Source organism: Sciurus vulgaris (genome assembly GCF_902686455.1).
Source record: "Sciurus vulgaris genome assembly, chromosome: 16".
Taxonomy (NCBI): domain Eukaryota; kingdom Metazoa; phylum Chordata; class Mammalia; order Rodentia; family Sciuridae; genus Sciurus; species Sciurus vulgaris.
In genome coordinates, this window is record NC_136477.1 from 34,687,146 (window position 1) to 34,704,149 (window position 17,004).

General features: G+C 34.8%; 1 protein-coding gene across 9 annotated transcripts in view; it reads right to left on the bottom strand.

Moving 5' to 3' along the window:
• Positions 1-17,004, bottom strand: part of RBMS3 (RNA binding motif single stranded interacting protein 3) — a gene marked incomplete at its 3' end in the record, with an annotated part of 684,132 nt that overhangs the window by 203,341 nt on the left and 463,787 nt on the right. The gene's annotated exons all lie outside the window — the stretch shown is intronic.

Here is a 17,004-nt window from a genome sequence, read left to right on the forward strand (position 1 = left end):
TTCCAAATAAATAGAAGGCAAATTGATTATTATTTTCCAACTCAAATTTAGATGACTGGAGACATTAACCAGTATTGATGGTATGCTTGGTTGATGGCAGCATAATATACAGTCTTTTGTTTTTATCCCAATTCTGCAGAGAAAATGAACACTGCATACTAAGTTGAATATTATTCACACTTTTCAAAGTGTCTAAGTTTAGATTATTGCCATCAACAATAATACTTTTTATAAAGGCATTATTGATTTCAAATGCAATCCCAAGTCATTGAAAAATTCTCTCAATAGAGTTCAAGCAATATCAAAGGTTAACTAAGAAAATTGACAAAAATTATTAAAAGGGAACCAGGAAGTAGTATATGTGGGCAAAAGCATGAAAAAAATATACAACCTCACAGTGATGAAATTAAACTTAGAATATATCTTACCCATTAAATGAGAAAAAAATTTTAAGTAATTGAAGAAAATAAAAAATACGATTTAAATTGTTTCTGGAAGAGAAAACTAATACTACTTTTCTGGGAGGTACTATAATAATTATTGATTAAAGTTAAGACTTTCAAAGAAAAATAAAATGAATATTCAACAAGCTTCTTCTTCTTAAATAGCACAAAGCTAATGTGATATTGATTAATACTATCTCTGTCTCATTTTAACTATATCCACTTACATATTTATGTATAGATAAACAAAAATTAGAATGTTGCTGAAAAATTGAGCCTGGTATTAAGGACGATTTCCCCAAAACAGATAAGACTTAGCATAAACTATGTCAGATAGCAGGTGTGCAATAAATCTTTAATAAATGGTTGAATGGATGAATGGATGTATTGGTGGTTCAATAATATATTAATTCTAGGAGCAATATAAAAGTAGACCTTTGAGTCTATGATGACTCCTTCTACTTATCTTTTTCTAAATATTCTATTTCTTTTCAAAAGTTATTTCAAACAGTTCATTCTCTTTCCACATCAGCTCACATAGACATAGTTCCTGCTAGGAATATAGTGTTCCAAATGAAAGATGACATTGTACTAATAAACCTACTTTTCTATATTAAACATGCTGACCAAAGGCATTTCTTATTTCTGATGTTTGCTTTCCCAAATGCAGGCTGACTTCTACTTTCAGGTTCAATCAGCAGTAATGAAAATTTAAGAGAACACACAATTATTAGATTCAATTTGTTTCTTTCAAAATGTGTCTTTTAAAGACATAACTAATGAGAGTTACTTGGTATCTATCTATGCTTCCTATTTAGGTGTCAAATGATACCAAAAATACCTTAGGAATTCTGTGCCAATTATTATAGCTTTCAGAAGTTTTTCAGAGTATAGAAAAGGCTATTTTTTTTTTTTAAAGAAGAATTTTTGGGCCAAAATTAAAAGAACTGCACTGTTATTCATAGTATCTTTGTATTAAATTGTTTCCAAGTACTGTAAGAACCTTTGATTTCTGGGCTTGGCTGTACTGAACTTCAACAAAGCAAATAACAATCAAAGGAATGCTTAGAGGTTGTGCCAATTAATAAAAATATGTTGGTTCTATATCCAAATGATAATTGCAGTAGAGGTTTGTTGAAATGTTCACCAACATCTGTATTCTCTTTCTTCTGGGCATATAACCAGATTTCAGTCCCCCTGCTCTCCTGCATTTAAGGGATTGTGTCAGATGATGGTGTTCTGTTCAGTGAAATGTGTGTGGGAGAGTATACATGACCAGTGGGCCCTGCCAATCAGGCAACCCAGGGCACTTTCTTTTGCCTCTTCTGACAACTGGGAGGAAAAGGGTCTGGTATAGGACAGAGAGGCCTTTGAAATGATCAAGAAGAGGTCTGAATTCTTGAATGTGGGTGTGGATTAGAATTCATAATTTCTATACCACCACCACAATGGACTTCGCATGACTAAAAATTTTTGCTGGGTTAATTCACACAGCTAGTCATAGCTACAATAAAAACCAATACATTGTCCAAATAATCCTCATAACACTGCTTTTAACTCTATTATAGCAAAGGGCAAACTGAGGCTCAGAGGGATTACAATAATTGCCTTCTACTTCAAACAAAACATTGACTGTAATTTTTAATATGCCATTTAACAATTTACTATAACAATATATTGTAACGTTTTATATTTTCCTAAGGAGAACATAGATATTTAGAGAAAGAAAAATGAGATGCAACTAAGGTTTTAAGTGTTTAAAGTTGTAAAAGAGGAAACAATTGCAAAGGGTAGGTGGAGTGGGTTAAGGGTTTGGGGTATCAGGGAAAAAGTGTACAGAGAGGAAATTTAGGGGCCTGGGAGTTATATGACCACAGTTGATGCTTAATACTGCATCCAAAGTAAAATGATAATGAAATCTGCTCTGCTCTTAGCTTGTGCTTCAGGTAGAGATGCCACACCAGACCCCCCAGTACTGTGCCAGGGTGATGGAGGATGGATGGAGTGAGCTCATATTCCATCAATTCTGCCTACACGACCTTCTTTGTCATTATGGGAGTAGTTGTTCCACTTCTGCTCAGGTTGCCTTTTGCGAGACATCAGTTCTCACCAAAAGATCCATGCAACACTTTCAAAATCTCTTTAAAAATATTCTCTTACTATCACGTGGCTGGTAAGAGTGGTGAATTAAGGATAAAGAGCTTTTAGAGTGCCGAGTAACAGCTCACCAAACTCTCACATGCAACCAACCCCAAGAAACTGTTTAATTCTGGTTCTTTCTGGAAACATCAAAGCTAAAGGATTTGGGGGGATGAAATTTCTTATAGAAAAGCCTTGAAATTTTCATTTCTATTTTCATCTGTAAAATAATGAACCTTCCTAAATGACTGATTCTAGGTGTAATTTTTTTTTTTTTAACTCGGAGGGATAAATCAATATGACCTATATGCATGTTCAATGCCCTTGCCCTTTCAACTTTCAATCCCTGAGACCAAAATACAGGGTTTAAATGAGAACCTAAATGTAAAGAACTTAAATAGTAAAGGGAAGGTATTTATAAAGTAAATTATTGTTTTCATTAGAGCAAAAATGGAGAGATGGTTAGGTAAATTATATGGCTAACACTACAGAATTGTTTAAAAGAATGAGCTGGATCTAATGCTGCCATTTCAAAATGTATGTTACATATTGTCAAACAAAAAAAATTCAAAAATATATATTTGTACTTATGGTTCAAATCCATATACTCTTATATTTGGCATGGAAAAATGTTTGGATTTACATCCTTCATATACTTCTGAGTATTTTAATTTCTCACGGTGAGAATTATATGAGAATTTTTAAAAATATAATGTCAAAAATTCTCACATTATTATTTCCAAGGTCCGAAGGTTCTCTTGCTTTAATTTTAAACTGGTAATCAGGCAGACGTTCTTTAAAAAAAAAAAATAGAATTTTTCAAGGAAACACTGACTTTGAGATTATCTTCTACAAGAAGGAGTACATAACAGCAGTGTGCTAAATATCAAACTTCCTAAATTAGCATTATTTTCCTAGTTGTTAACAGTTCATTCAAAAATGCCACATAAAAGATGGAAAATGAGATACCAAGTTTGAATATTTGTGTAGTACATCATGGTTTCTGCAGGACCAATATTTTCTAAAAAGACATCCTAATTCAGGTCTCTTTTGGGATATAATGCTAAGAAATCTCTTAGAAATATTATTTTTAACATGAACAAAAATTTCCAGAGTTGGTTGTAAAATATTTACTACATTATGAACTAGTAATGTATCATGACCCATAAAATGTCAAAATGATGACCTTGAGAAATTTATTCTAAGGAAATAACTGGAGACCTATAAAAAGAAGTAACCACATATGCTTATCACAGCATTATCCACAATATTGAAAACTGGAAATACAACTAATGTCCAAAAAGAATGGATTAGTTAACTTTCTTGGCAAATGAAACCATTATGAAGAATATTTTTATGTAAAGGCATTCATGACTATTATAAAACAATAGCAAATACTAAAACAATATATAATGTGTTATAAAACCATTTATATACATGAGTATGTGTATATATACATCCATCCAAGATATATATTCGTACACACATAGTTGGTAATTATGAAAAATTGGTAATTGTGAGAAATTATGACAGAGGGTCTAATGAAAAAGTGTGGTCCAACATTTCTTTATTATTTATTTACTTATTAATTTAGTGTAGTACTGGGGATTGAACCCAGGGTTATTTTATCAGTGAACTATGTCCCAATAGTCCTTTTTATTTTCTGAGACAGGGACTCACTAAGATAATGAGGCTGGCCTTGAACTTGCAATCCTCCTGTCTCAGTCTCTCAAGTCACTGGCATGTAACACCATGCCCATGCACCATTCCTTTAAACTTTATTTATGGTGTGATGCTACTAATATTCTCATGTCATTAGAACAAGGCACAAGCAAATACATGCTTTAGGTTCTCCCAGTCGCTCTCAGAAGAAAGAATATTCCTTTCTCGCTTTTGTTAATAAAACCATTTTCATTTCAATATGTTAAATACAGATTCCAAGTAATAGTCAAATTCATGAACTTAACCTACCTTTAAACGTATCTCTACCCCAAATATTAAATGGGCAGGATGGATCCCAGTACAAAGCAGCCTCCTGATCCTGCCACTGAAACCGTTGTTCATTGTTACCTTACTCTTTAGATTTTGGATGACTCAGAGGAGACTGTTGTCCCAGTTGGGTTTGACTTTCTCAAGTCGAAGTCAAGCACCAATACTCAGGTCTTCCTACAGCAAACACACATTTTCAAGTTCTTAATGAGGGTTTCTGTAAAACTTTCCTCTTTAAGCATTGGGTAAGGAAGTAGAACTCTGCACTTTTTTTTAAGATTGGTGTGGAAGTTGTGAGAGGGTAAAGAGCCATAGCAGGGTGATACTTGTATGTGTATTTGAAATGCCTTCCTGAGGGAATCTTGTCAGATGCAAAATAGCTCCAAGACAGTTGGAAGATTTCAAGCATTCACATAAGATGAAATAAGTCAGGATGATAAAATATCTATGCTCCCTGGAGAACATAAAGGGATCCCAAATTGTTTAATTTTTAAGTTCAGAATAAAAGAATTATAACTGGAGATGTGGAAAATGTTAGCACTAAAGGGCTCATCTCTCTAATTGAACTTATCTTGTCTCTTCTTACCTACCTAGATCACCTTTCCAAACTCGTTATGTTTTTAAGAAAACATTGTGTTAATTATAATCAAGATGAAAATTCTTGCTTCGATTAATGAAGGTGTACATTATAATCCAGTGATTATACTCTTTCTTTATTGCTCTATCTATAATGACCTATTTGATTCTGATAAAGAATCTGAAAATAATGCTTCCTGGATAAAACAAAAATGAATTTGCAAATATACCAAGTCAATATTATAATAAAATAATAAAACAATCTGAAAATATCTAATCAGTGGAAGAAAAAGCTAGAACCAAGATAGGGGTAGTGGTGGTGAAATAATTTTTTTTTTTAACAGATGTTGCTTATGCACTTTATTTCTCCCTCCAAAATTGTTGAGATGAAAATTATTTTCTTCATTTTTTAGAAAGTATTACAGCCTAACATGGCATTTTTACACAGCAAATCAGTCCATTGTATTAGTCATCACAGTCATTATATGTGAAAAGGTATTGCCCAGAAAGTGGGTAGTCTCAACCAATACCCAAAATACCTGTAAGACAATAGGGACAGCCTGGAAAGAGCAATAGATGTAAACTGTGAAATAGGCTGCTTGCCTTCTATTAAAATAAACCAAGAAATAAACTTTGATCAATCAAATGTAAGATTAACTTTTAACTTTAACAGTGAAAATTGGCATAGGGAGATGTACTGACATAGTTGAAGACCCTTATTGTTAGTAATGAATCAATAATCTATCTTCTCATTCTAGAACAAAAGGTTGCACACACATGTACATTTACTAATTCTAAGCTAGTATCATATGTACATACATATGGATGAAATAAGCAGATGCAACACCTAGGAATTTTAATGTTTTTTTTCCACTGTGCATAATCCTTTTCTTGAAAACAACTCACAGTTCAAATCATTTTCATGTAGTTGGAGTTCTTACTGCTGATACAATAAGTAATATTGTATTACTGATACAATAATATTAGTGATACATAATTCACATTTCACTTCATTTCATGTAGTTGGAGGTCTTATTATGGATAGAATAGGAATGAAATTCCCTACTGCCAAAGAATCAAATCCATTATTTGTAAAAAGGATTTAAGTATACATAATCTTTAATACTTTCCCCAAAATGCACATTTAATATTGTTTTGCCTACTCATTAAACACTGATCCTCTGTCCATTTCCCCTTTGGGGGAAATAAAAGGAAAATTAGTGTATACAAATGAAAATTTAAATACTTTTGTTTAAAAGGATGCATTGGGAGGCTATTAGATTGATAAGACTATAGTGCCTTGGGCTCCTACATAAGCAAAGGGAGACCCACTTCAATGTAAACAGGAAAAAGAAACTGAATCTTAAACAATCAGAAAACACCAACTAACCTCTAACTGGGGATTTTCTGTCTATATTTTCTTTCTTATTCTTATTTATTTTTTTGTTTATTTAAATATTTATTTTTGTGGTGCTGGGGATTGAACCCAGGGCCTTGTGCATGCAAGGCAAGCACTCTACCAACTGTACTATACCCCGGGCCCTCTTTCTTATTTCTTTTAACAACTTACAAAAGTTTATGGGGTTAAGGGTGGAAAAGCCCCAAAATGGCTTTCTGATACTTGAGGAAATAGCAGAGCAAGAATGCCTCTCTCGTCTCTTGCCCCTTTCTCCCCTGGAACAGGACAAAGACCCTCCAAGAGAAGTGCCCTCCCTCTATCCAAAGGAAAGGAATATCCTCTTCTCCAAAGACAGGGACACAGAGAAGATTCTTAACAAAAGGACTTGCTGGATTCCCCCAGTTTATTACATTAGAGCACATGCTCTGTCCTCCTGTGAAACTTTCCATAAAAATATGGTCATTCCTGGTTTTGTTCATCTTCATTTCTGAAGGTTCCTGTGTCACATAAAACTTAAATAGATATGTATTTAATCTATCCTTTTTAATCTCTTTGTGATAGGTGTCTCAGCTATGAACTTAGCACTGGGTACAAAAAAGAAAGCTTTTCTCTCCTGCAAAGTTCTTCCCTTGCACCCTTTGTGGAGTCCAAACCTCATGTAGGGCAGTGTTGCTTGATTCAGGAATTGCTGTATGCTCAAATAAACACTAATATTTCAATGTGCCAAAGTTTATCTTTTAATACTCTTGATACATCAACACCACAGTCACATGTATACTTTTGTGGAGAAAAAAAATACATTCAAAATTTGTGTCTTATAATCCCCATGAGCCAACAATATAACAACAAATGAATTTCATAAATAAATACCTAAGGGTATTTTAGGTAAATTCCTCATTTGTTTTTTTGCTGCATCAACAGTTAGTTTAAAAATATAATTACATTCAACTTTTGAAGTCTAAGATAGTGACACAAAATTCTTTTCTGACAAGTTTTATTTTTATCTTCTCCACTGTCAGGAAATAAAATTAAACCAGTACAAACTAAATCTTTGAATCATTCCTTGTTATGAAAGATAAGGAGAATCCAGGTATTTTTCCATCACTGCAACAAATGATATTCAGGATCAATGTTTCCTCATGGTCCATTTTTCCACTAATGTCCTAATTAAACAGTATTCAGCAGGAATTTGTAAAATGCTCTTAAAAATAGTCTCAATTCAATTAAGACATCAGGATGGCTATTGTCATTATAATGCTTTTGAGACCATGTTATCCTATGTATGGGTTCTACCCAATTGAGAGGCTTTTCTTGTTGTATTCTATTTTTATAATTCCCAAAACAACTGAGCAGGTATAAGTAATAAGCAAGCAGGCAACAGGATGAGCCACCCTGTGATGCCTTATAATAAAAGATGAAGGTCAACCATATGTTAAATTATTTAACCCATTTTTATGACAATGTTTCATTATGGGTATTTTACTGAATATCTGGATCAGAAAATCTCCATGTATTGTGTGAAATTCTTCCCTGTGGAGGAGAAATAACCACATTACACCCACACCTCAGGATTATATCCTTACTTTGCCACTCTGTGTTTCAAATTGCAAAATCCTTTAGCATTTTCCTTTTCATTTGTCACTTGGCTGGAGAAGGCAAAAGATTTCCTGGAGCACACTGCATTGCCTGGTTGACAATATCAATTCAACATTCGATATATTAGCAGGAAAAAAGAAAGAGAGAAGAAACCAAGTTGGGCATAAATAATTAAATTTGCAAAAGGTCAGTGAGCAAATAACAGGAAGGAGGAAGGCTGAGAAAGTTATGGGCTTTGATGCTTAGCTAGAGAAGTATTAAAATATGAATATTATCTGCTGACATGGCTAACAAAAGGGATGAGCAGCAGAAATGGCCCCAAGTAATGTGACATCCTGAAGCACAGTGATAACAAAGTGGTGACCTATTACTTTTGTTTTACATGAATGATAAGGGTTAAACACCATAAACCATCAATTCCTAGGTTCTGCAGTAAAACTGGTACTGGAGAAACCAATCCACCCAAACAATGTGGGATGTGGATTATTACAAAACTGACTCAAATTTTGGTGACACTAATTTGGAAAAAAATAGCATTTGGTTTTGGATAGGCAGAGCCAATTTTACTTGGCAATGGAGGGAAAAAACCACCCAGAAATGTGAGATTAAGCTATAGGAGAAAGTGAAGATAATAATCAGGATTTAGTATAGGAAGACTGTTGTTTCTCCTTTTCCACACAAATGAAATAGTTAGGTATTACAAACAGGCCTATACCTGCAAATAGTGTTTTGTTTTTGATATGGGAATGAGTTTCTAGTGATCCATACCTGCTTGGTTCACATCTCATATGCTATGAAACATCTGTCCAAGTCATCACACTGTCATCTCATTCTTTTGTTAATGTCTGTGTAGTATTTCATAGGGTATTACAAAGTTTTAAAGATCAATTTATAATTAACAGACATTTGAGGTATAATGTCAGTTTTTTTTTTTTTTTTTTTTTTTTTTACCAAATGCTGCAGTGAACATATTTGTCCAATCATTGGTATGCATGGTGCATGGATGCTGGTATTTCTATGGGACAGAAACTTGCCTATAGGATTTTGGGTAAATAGTTATGGTTATGCATATTTTAAATTTTAATACACAGAACAAAATCACGCTCTGATATGATTCTGTATCTTGGCAGGGATCATACAAAATATTTTATTTTATTTATTAATGTATCAGAAGTCCTGCCTCATTCTGGAAAGGATTTTGAAAAGTTTAGGGGTTAGATTTATGGAGAGTAGAAAAAAAAATAACAGTAGCTTTGATAGTGAGGCAGTGACATTTTTGTCATGTAGCAATATGAAAAGCAATCTCGATGCTGACAGTTCCATGTTCTTATTGTTTTATTAGTGATATTTGTAACCCCTTCCTGTTAGGGAAGCAAGACATGCCACTCCTGTTTTCTGCTTCTAACGATTTTTTTACTTAATTGTCCATCTGTAAATTAAAGCATATATTTTCATACACACCCAATTTACAGATTTATACTGCACACAGCCCAAGGGGATGGATTTTAATATTTGGAAGTAAGTACAGTACATATCTTCTGGACTCAGACATTTATAAACATGGGGGGAAATTCCACCCAAAATGCATTGCAAAAGAATTCAAAGCTACTGCAAATAGTTAATCTTTGAAGGCAACAGATTTAAGAAGCATGTCTCCTTGATCAATATTCAGGATTCCATCTAAAATAATGAAAAGTTGTTTTTCATGATGTGCTTGAATAAAGTAAGAGAGAATTCACCAGAATCCAGAAATCTGACATTGCCTGGTAATAATTATTGATGAGCCATCCTATACTGGGCTGAAATCTATGAACAGACATAATGAAGAGACTAAAGCAATCATCATCTCTCTAATTTTTCTTGCTCCATAAAATTTCACATTTTACTTGTGGACTTTATGTTAAATTTTTGCAGGTGAGATTTACTAAAGTAGGCTTAAAATTTTTTGTTAGATTTCTTCCTTCTCTATTCAAATTCTGCCCACACATATGGTCAAAAGGAAGCGCAAAATTATCCCAAATTTGCAGCACAACTCTTCCAGAATATACAACACATTCTAATACACACTGCTCTGTGCAATTTTTGGATCATCTGTCAAAACAGACTACCTGCATCTACATACTCTCTCTCATTGGCTTAAATTATCAAGAGGACAGTTTGTGGATGAAGCATCTTGTCAGCTAACTGGCTTCAAAGACTTGCACAGTGAGATGGTGATATCAAAATGACAGGAAATAAACAAGTGATTCCAAAGGAATTCTGTACTTTTGCAACATTAGTATTATTTCTTTACCTGGGTTCTTTTCTGAGGCTTTGGTTCTGTCTGCGGGTTACTTACCAGTTTGAGAAGGGAAATCTGGCTTACATATCAAATAAGTTTAAAAATAATCTGTTTTCTATCTTGCAATGAAAAATAACAAGGTATTTTTTAAGTTCATTCTTACTTTTTATTCATTCTGAAAAAATAGTGCTGAAAAAAGATATTAGAAGGCAGTTAAAGTAGAGGGAGAGAATTTGTGGCCAACTTTGGATACCGCTGAGAGAACAATAATCCCTTTACACTTGTCCATTTTGAATGTACTTAGAAATTCAAACATCCAGTCATAGGACAGAAAATAAACAAACAGCATTTAACATTACTGCTAGTAGATTCTGAATAGAGAATTACAATGATTCAGTAAGTATCTCTCAGAAATCCAGTACAATTCCACCCCACTCTCTACACACATTGGTCTTTGCCTAGGAATTATAATAAACTGTCATAAGGTTTATTATTAATTAGAACATTTAAAGCAACTGGCATCTTCATTCATGTGTTAGAAAAAAATATTCCCTGTTCTAAGAGTGAGTAAAAATGGCTTTTTGACAAGGAAGAAATCAAGAAATGGAAACTTTGCATGGAAAAATGGCTGATCTCTAGATTTTAGAAATGAACAGTAAGATATGGCAGCATTTTTTTAAAAAAATGCAAACCTCAGAATGTTAGAAATATAGGCTACTTATCAAAAATCAGAGTTTACTGTTTCTTAAGAGTAATAACAGTGTTGAATCCAATTATTGGCACAAAGTATACATAATTTCGCAGTGATCAACTTTAAACACATACTGGTTTCTCTTCTACCATTAAAAAAGCTTTGGGTTGCCTTTCAATTACCCAGCATGTAATTAAAAATATTAAAATAAATAGGATAGAAGTCCATATATTCTACAATTATGCATTATTTGGACTTGTTTTATGATTCTGTTTTTATGGTGATCAGACTTCTATGTACTATAACAAAATACTTGAGATAAAGGACTTAAAGGAGGAGAATTTTATTTTGTTTCATGATTTTGGATATTTCTGTTAATGATGAGTTGGCAGCATTGTTTGGCGGCCATGCAAGAAGTACTAATCATTCACCTCATGTCCTGGATAAGAGGGGAGAGAGAGGGAGGGAGAGAGGAAGGGGAAGGGAGGGAGAGAGAGGGGAGGGAGGGAGGGGGAGAGAGAGGGAGAGGGAGAGAGAGAGAGAGAATAAAAGAAGGAGGAGGAGGAGGAGAGGGAGGGGGAGGAGGAGGAGGGCAGAAAGGGGAAGGAGGAGGGGGGAGAGGAGGAGTCCCATTTTCTCCTCAAAGGGTACACCCCCAGGATCTAACTTCCTCGCACGAGTCCCCATTTCTTAAAAGCTCTACTATCTCTTAACAACACCATGGATTGGGGAGCAAACCTTTGATTCATAGGCATTTGGGGGACATTACAGATCCAAAGTATCTATGGATACATCTATATATTATCTGTCCTCGGTTTCTTCTGAGTTACGTTTACCTCAAACATGATTACCCCTAAACCACTATGAAGAGAAAGGACACATAAGGAATTTTCTTCTTTTTTTTTTCCTGTTTGATTCATTCTGTTATTTTTCCCTTCCTCCCACCCCTCTTTTCACTCTATACAGTCCTTCCTTCCTCCATTCTTGCCCCCTCCCTAACCCTAACTCTAACCCTAACACTAACCCTTCCCACCCCCCATTATGTGTCATCATCCACTTATCAGCGAGATCATTGGTCCTTTGGTTTTTTGAGATTGGCTTATCTCTCTTAGCATGATATTCTCCAATTTCATCCATTTGCCTGCAAATGCCATAATTTTATCATTCTTTATGGCTGAGTAATATTCCATTGTATATATATATACCACAGTTTCTTTATCCACTCATCAATTGAAGGGCATCTAGGTTGGTTCCACAATCTGGCTATTGTGAATTGAGCAGCTATGAACATTGATGTGGCTGTATCTCTGTAGTATGCTGATTTTAAGTCCTTTGGGTATAGGCCAAGGAGTGGGATAGCTGGGTCAAATGGAGGGTCCATTCCAAGTTTTCTAAGGAATCTCCACACTGCTTTCCATAGTGGCTGCACTAATTTGCAGCCCCACCAGCAATGTATGAGTATACCTTTCTCCCCACATCCTCTCCAACACCTGTTGTTGCTTGTACTCTTGATAATCACCATTGTAATCTGGGTGAGATGGAATCTTAGGGTGGTTTTGATTTGCATTTCTCTTATTACTAGAGATATTGAACATTTTTTCATATGTTTGTTGATTTCTTGTAGATCTTCTTCTGTGAAGTGTCTGTTCATTTCCTTAGCCCATTTGTCGACTGGGTTATTTGCATTCTTGGTGTAGAGTTTTTTGAGTTCTTTATAGATTCTGGAGACTAGTGCTCTATCTGAAGCATGATTGGCAATTTTCTTACTTTTGAGAGAAGTGGTGAACATGCCAAGTGTTGTCAAATGTATAATAAAATGATTTCAAGACAATCTGATGATCCAGGGCAAATGTCATAACTTGACATGAATTTTCTTATCTGTAATGATGAATGTGGATAAGCTGTTCCCTAAAAATTTCTATGTGCCTTTATAAAAAAATTGATGTAGTTTATTAGAAAAAATACATATATAAGGATACAATAGCTTACTATCTATGCTGGATGCATAAAATATTGCCTAATTATATGTGATTTGACTTAATAATTACTCATGTGATAATAATGACAATAAGTGTGTTTTTTTATTCCTATGATCCTGGGGATTGAACCAAAGGCCTACTCCATGCCAAGTACATGCTCACTAATGAGCCATACTCCTAGCCCCTATATATCAATATACATATGTATATATCTATAACTTACTCTCAAATGATTTAAAAATAAGTTCCTTGTCTATATTCACAACTTATCTGTACCTTGAAATGGTTTCAGTGTGTGTATATATACATACACACACAAACATACCCATATATGTCAGTATATTCATAAAAACACATTTTCTGTTCCTAGTCTAAGAAACCCTATAGTCAATCACTTTGCAAACTATAAAGGCCACATTAAGGTCCTACATGCTCTTATGAACTGTAGCTTTTATAGATACCCCTTTACAAACACCCTTTCAAGAGAAATCATTCTTGTGACAATATGGAAGGGATGGGTGGATATAAAGTATTTTGTGTTGCCAATAATGATAATGTTTTATATTTATTTAGAACTTTGAATTTTTCATGGAGCATCTTCATAGTCACCATTTAATTTAAAACTTAAAACAATAGGAAATACGGGCATGGCTGTGGGCTATTGCCATGAGTTTCACAAGTAACAAATACTATTCTGCTCACATCTGTAAGACAGAATGTGGTAGACTCAAACTAAAATATTAATTTATCTGATTCCACATAACTACTGAAAAGGAAAAGAGATTTTAAGGATCTTAGCTATAACTATTCCATAAAATTAGGATCTTGGCTATGTCACTTATGCTTTCTGAGTTTCAGGTTTTTCATCTGCACAAGATCACTGATTTATTATTACTTTTTGCCTCAAAGAGCCATGAGACTCAAATGGGACCATATCACAGAGCTCCAATATCAAGATTTTCAGGGGAAAACCTAGGTCAGATTTCCAGAAAATCCGCCTCCTTGTCTCATCCCTTCAAATCCCTTCACCTCAATAAGGGAGGGTTGGGAGGGGAAGAACAGAAGTCCACTGGACTCGACAAAGGGGAATGAAGAGAACGGATGGGGAAGGGGATAGGAAAGACAGAAGAATGAATGGGATATAACTTGCTTATCCTTGTATTTGAATATATGACCATGGTAACTCCACATCATGTATAACAAGCATAGGATCCTAATTAGAATAAGTTATACTCTGTGTATGTATAATATGCCAAAATACACTTTACTGTGATATATGCCTTAAAAGAATAAAAATAAATTTTAAAAAAAGAGTGTATGAGTTTTCTACTTCCACCGTTCATAATGCTGGTTAAGGTAGAAAGGGCATTGTAAGAAAGAGGTTCCAGCACACACAGCCCCACTTGGTAAATGGTGAAACCATAGTGAATGCTAGTACTCATTCTTTTCTTTGCATCCTACTGCCCTAACCCTGCCTAGTAGGCCACCAGTCAACTGCCTGGTTCCTCTGTCAGAATATGATGTCTGGCAAACCTACTTCTAAGTAGCAATTGACATGCAATGCATTGAGTTAAAAGCAAAATAAGTAGTGTGCTACAAATAAAATGCAGATATAAGACGAAATAATTTAATGCTTCACTACATTGACATGTGATAGCAAAGTACTTTGGACAATAGTAGTAGATTATACTGAGAAGAAATTGTAGTAATCCATAACTGTTTAAACCCCACTCTCAAAATAATCAAAGAATCAGGCATAATTTTTCTGTTATTAGAACTGGGACATATTATATACAACTGGGTATTTATCCATACTCTTGGATTGAATTTAATTTCTGCTACTAATGCAATGGCTCAAAGGTAGACTCATGTGTTCGTAATTAAATGTTTCCTAATAGTTCCCAGTGTATACTTCAGTTTCTTCCCCAGTTTTTCTAGTAGAGCGAAACTACGATAGATGAAAAAATACCAGGAAAAACCAATCAAACCATCTGAACCTAAACATCCCTGATACTAAATATATGAGATTCATATGGCATTTTATTTTCCCAAGTACAGATTATCTCATCTGAAATCAAATGAGAGTTTGGAAGTTTAGTATATATGTATTTTCTGTAATTCTTACAATAGCCAAAAAGGTATGTATGTGTGATCTGATTTTCTGAATGAGAATATTAAGACAGGGAGATGCTAAAAGAAGTGGTAGAACTTTCATCCAAGCCAGTTGTCAAGGCCTGGGATCTTTCCACTCAAGATTTCTTTATAAAGAAGAGAAAAGTGCAAAAATTCCTAGAAGGACATACTTTACTAGTGCCATAAAAACTAGATGGTGAGAAGAAATTTGCCCTAGAAAGTATTTACTTTTACAGTAGAGAAATCCGTCTCACATAAATGAAGGAGAAAGAACAAATAAAATATTTGTACTTATTTACCTGATATTTTTCTTAACAAGCTTGGAAGCTGAGATTAAGAACAATGACTCTTCAAGTATGGTGCAGGTAACATAACTGAGTCACAGTGGGGTCTCCAAGTGCTCTGGGGCACCAATATCCACTGCAGTATTTTTTTTTTAATTTATTTTTATGTTAGTACTGGAAATGGAACCCAGGGCCTTATACATGCTAGGTAAGCACTCTACCTCTGAGCTACACCCCCAGCCCTTTTCAATTTTCATTTTGAGGCAGTCTTGCTAAGTTGCAGAGGGTGGTCTTGAACTTGTGATCTTGAACTTGAAGTTCATCAGTCTCTGGAATAGCTGGGATTAATTACAAGTGCATGGCACTGAGCCTGGTTGGCATTGCTGTTTTAGAATAAGAAATATGAAAGCTTTGGCTTTTGATTCAACTTTAAAAAATTAATGTAAAACTTTCTTAAATTATCCTTCATGAGCATCCCATTAGCTTCCTCTATCTTTCAACAGCAAGACTATGATGACTTACGGATTCCTGTACTCTGGTGTGTGTGTCAGGTGGGGCACATTACTCCCCTGTTGTTGAGAAGAGGGACCAGGTCAGGAGGCAAATAGGGAGAGCATAGGTAAGTAATTCCAGGTTATTTTTCTCCTGATAATGGGATTGAGTGAACTGGGAAATTTTGGCAAACCCTGAAACAGATCGAGATATTGTGATATAGGAAATATGTATATTCTCAAAGACTAATTTCTACAAAGCAAGATATCAACCCATCACCATTATGGGGAGCCATCCTTATTTAGCAGAATCAGACTAGGTTGAGCCAAGGGACACAGATGTCTGGCTTCTAGGAACTGGCTACCATGGAGGAATGTCCCAGATTGCCAGGAAGCATATGGCACTGCATGGGAGTGGTTCCCTATCTGCTTCTGCCATAGTCCCCCTAAGAAAATGGCTCCCCTGACTCCACCCTATCCTGTTCATCACAGAAGAAGCCCCTCCCATTCTAGGACCCTTTACCTGTGTGACTACAAAATAAAGTAGAGTTGGACTACTCCATGTTGTTAGAGGCCAGACTTGGTATGGCCAGACCCGTCACACCCCCCTCTCATTTAAAAAGAGTAGTGGCTCTTGTGTTTTTATTGATAAGTTTATGGGTAATTGATTGATTTATAACCAACATCATCCACCGGCAGTTAACCCTTTCCTCATCCACAGGGGATGTGGCTGAGAGACCCCCACAAACCATGAAAACAAAAAAGGTTTTCATTTTGTTTTTACATTTTACTTCTACTAAAAAAGTGCTGGCAGTACTGAATACACACATTGTTTTGGTACCTTAGAAAATACCACTATAGAATTTTAAAATTACATTGCTATGATTAATTATTAATATGAAAATAGTTGTTGGAGTGTAATTCTTGTATACAATCCCTGAAGTCTGATGATCTGCAATTACTGATATTGTGACAAATTTTTGAGTAGAAAGCATCTTATAAA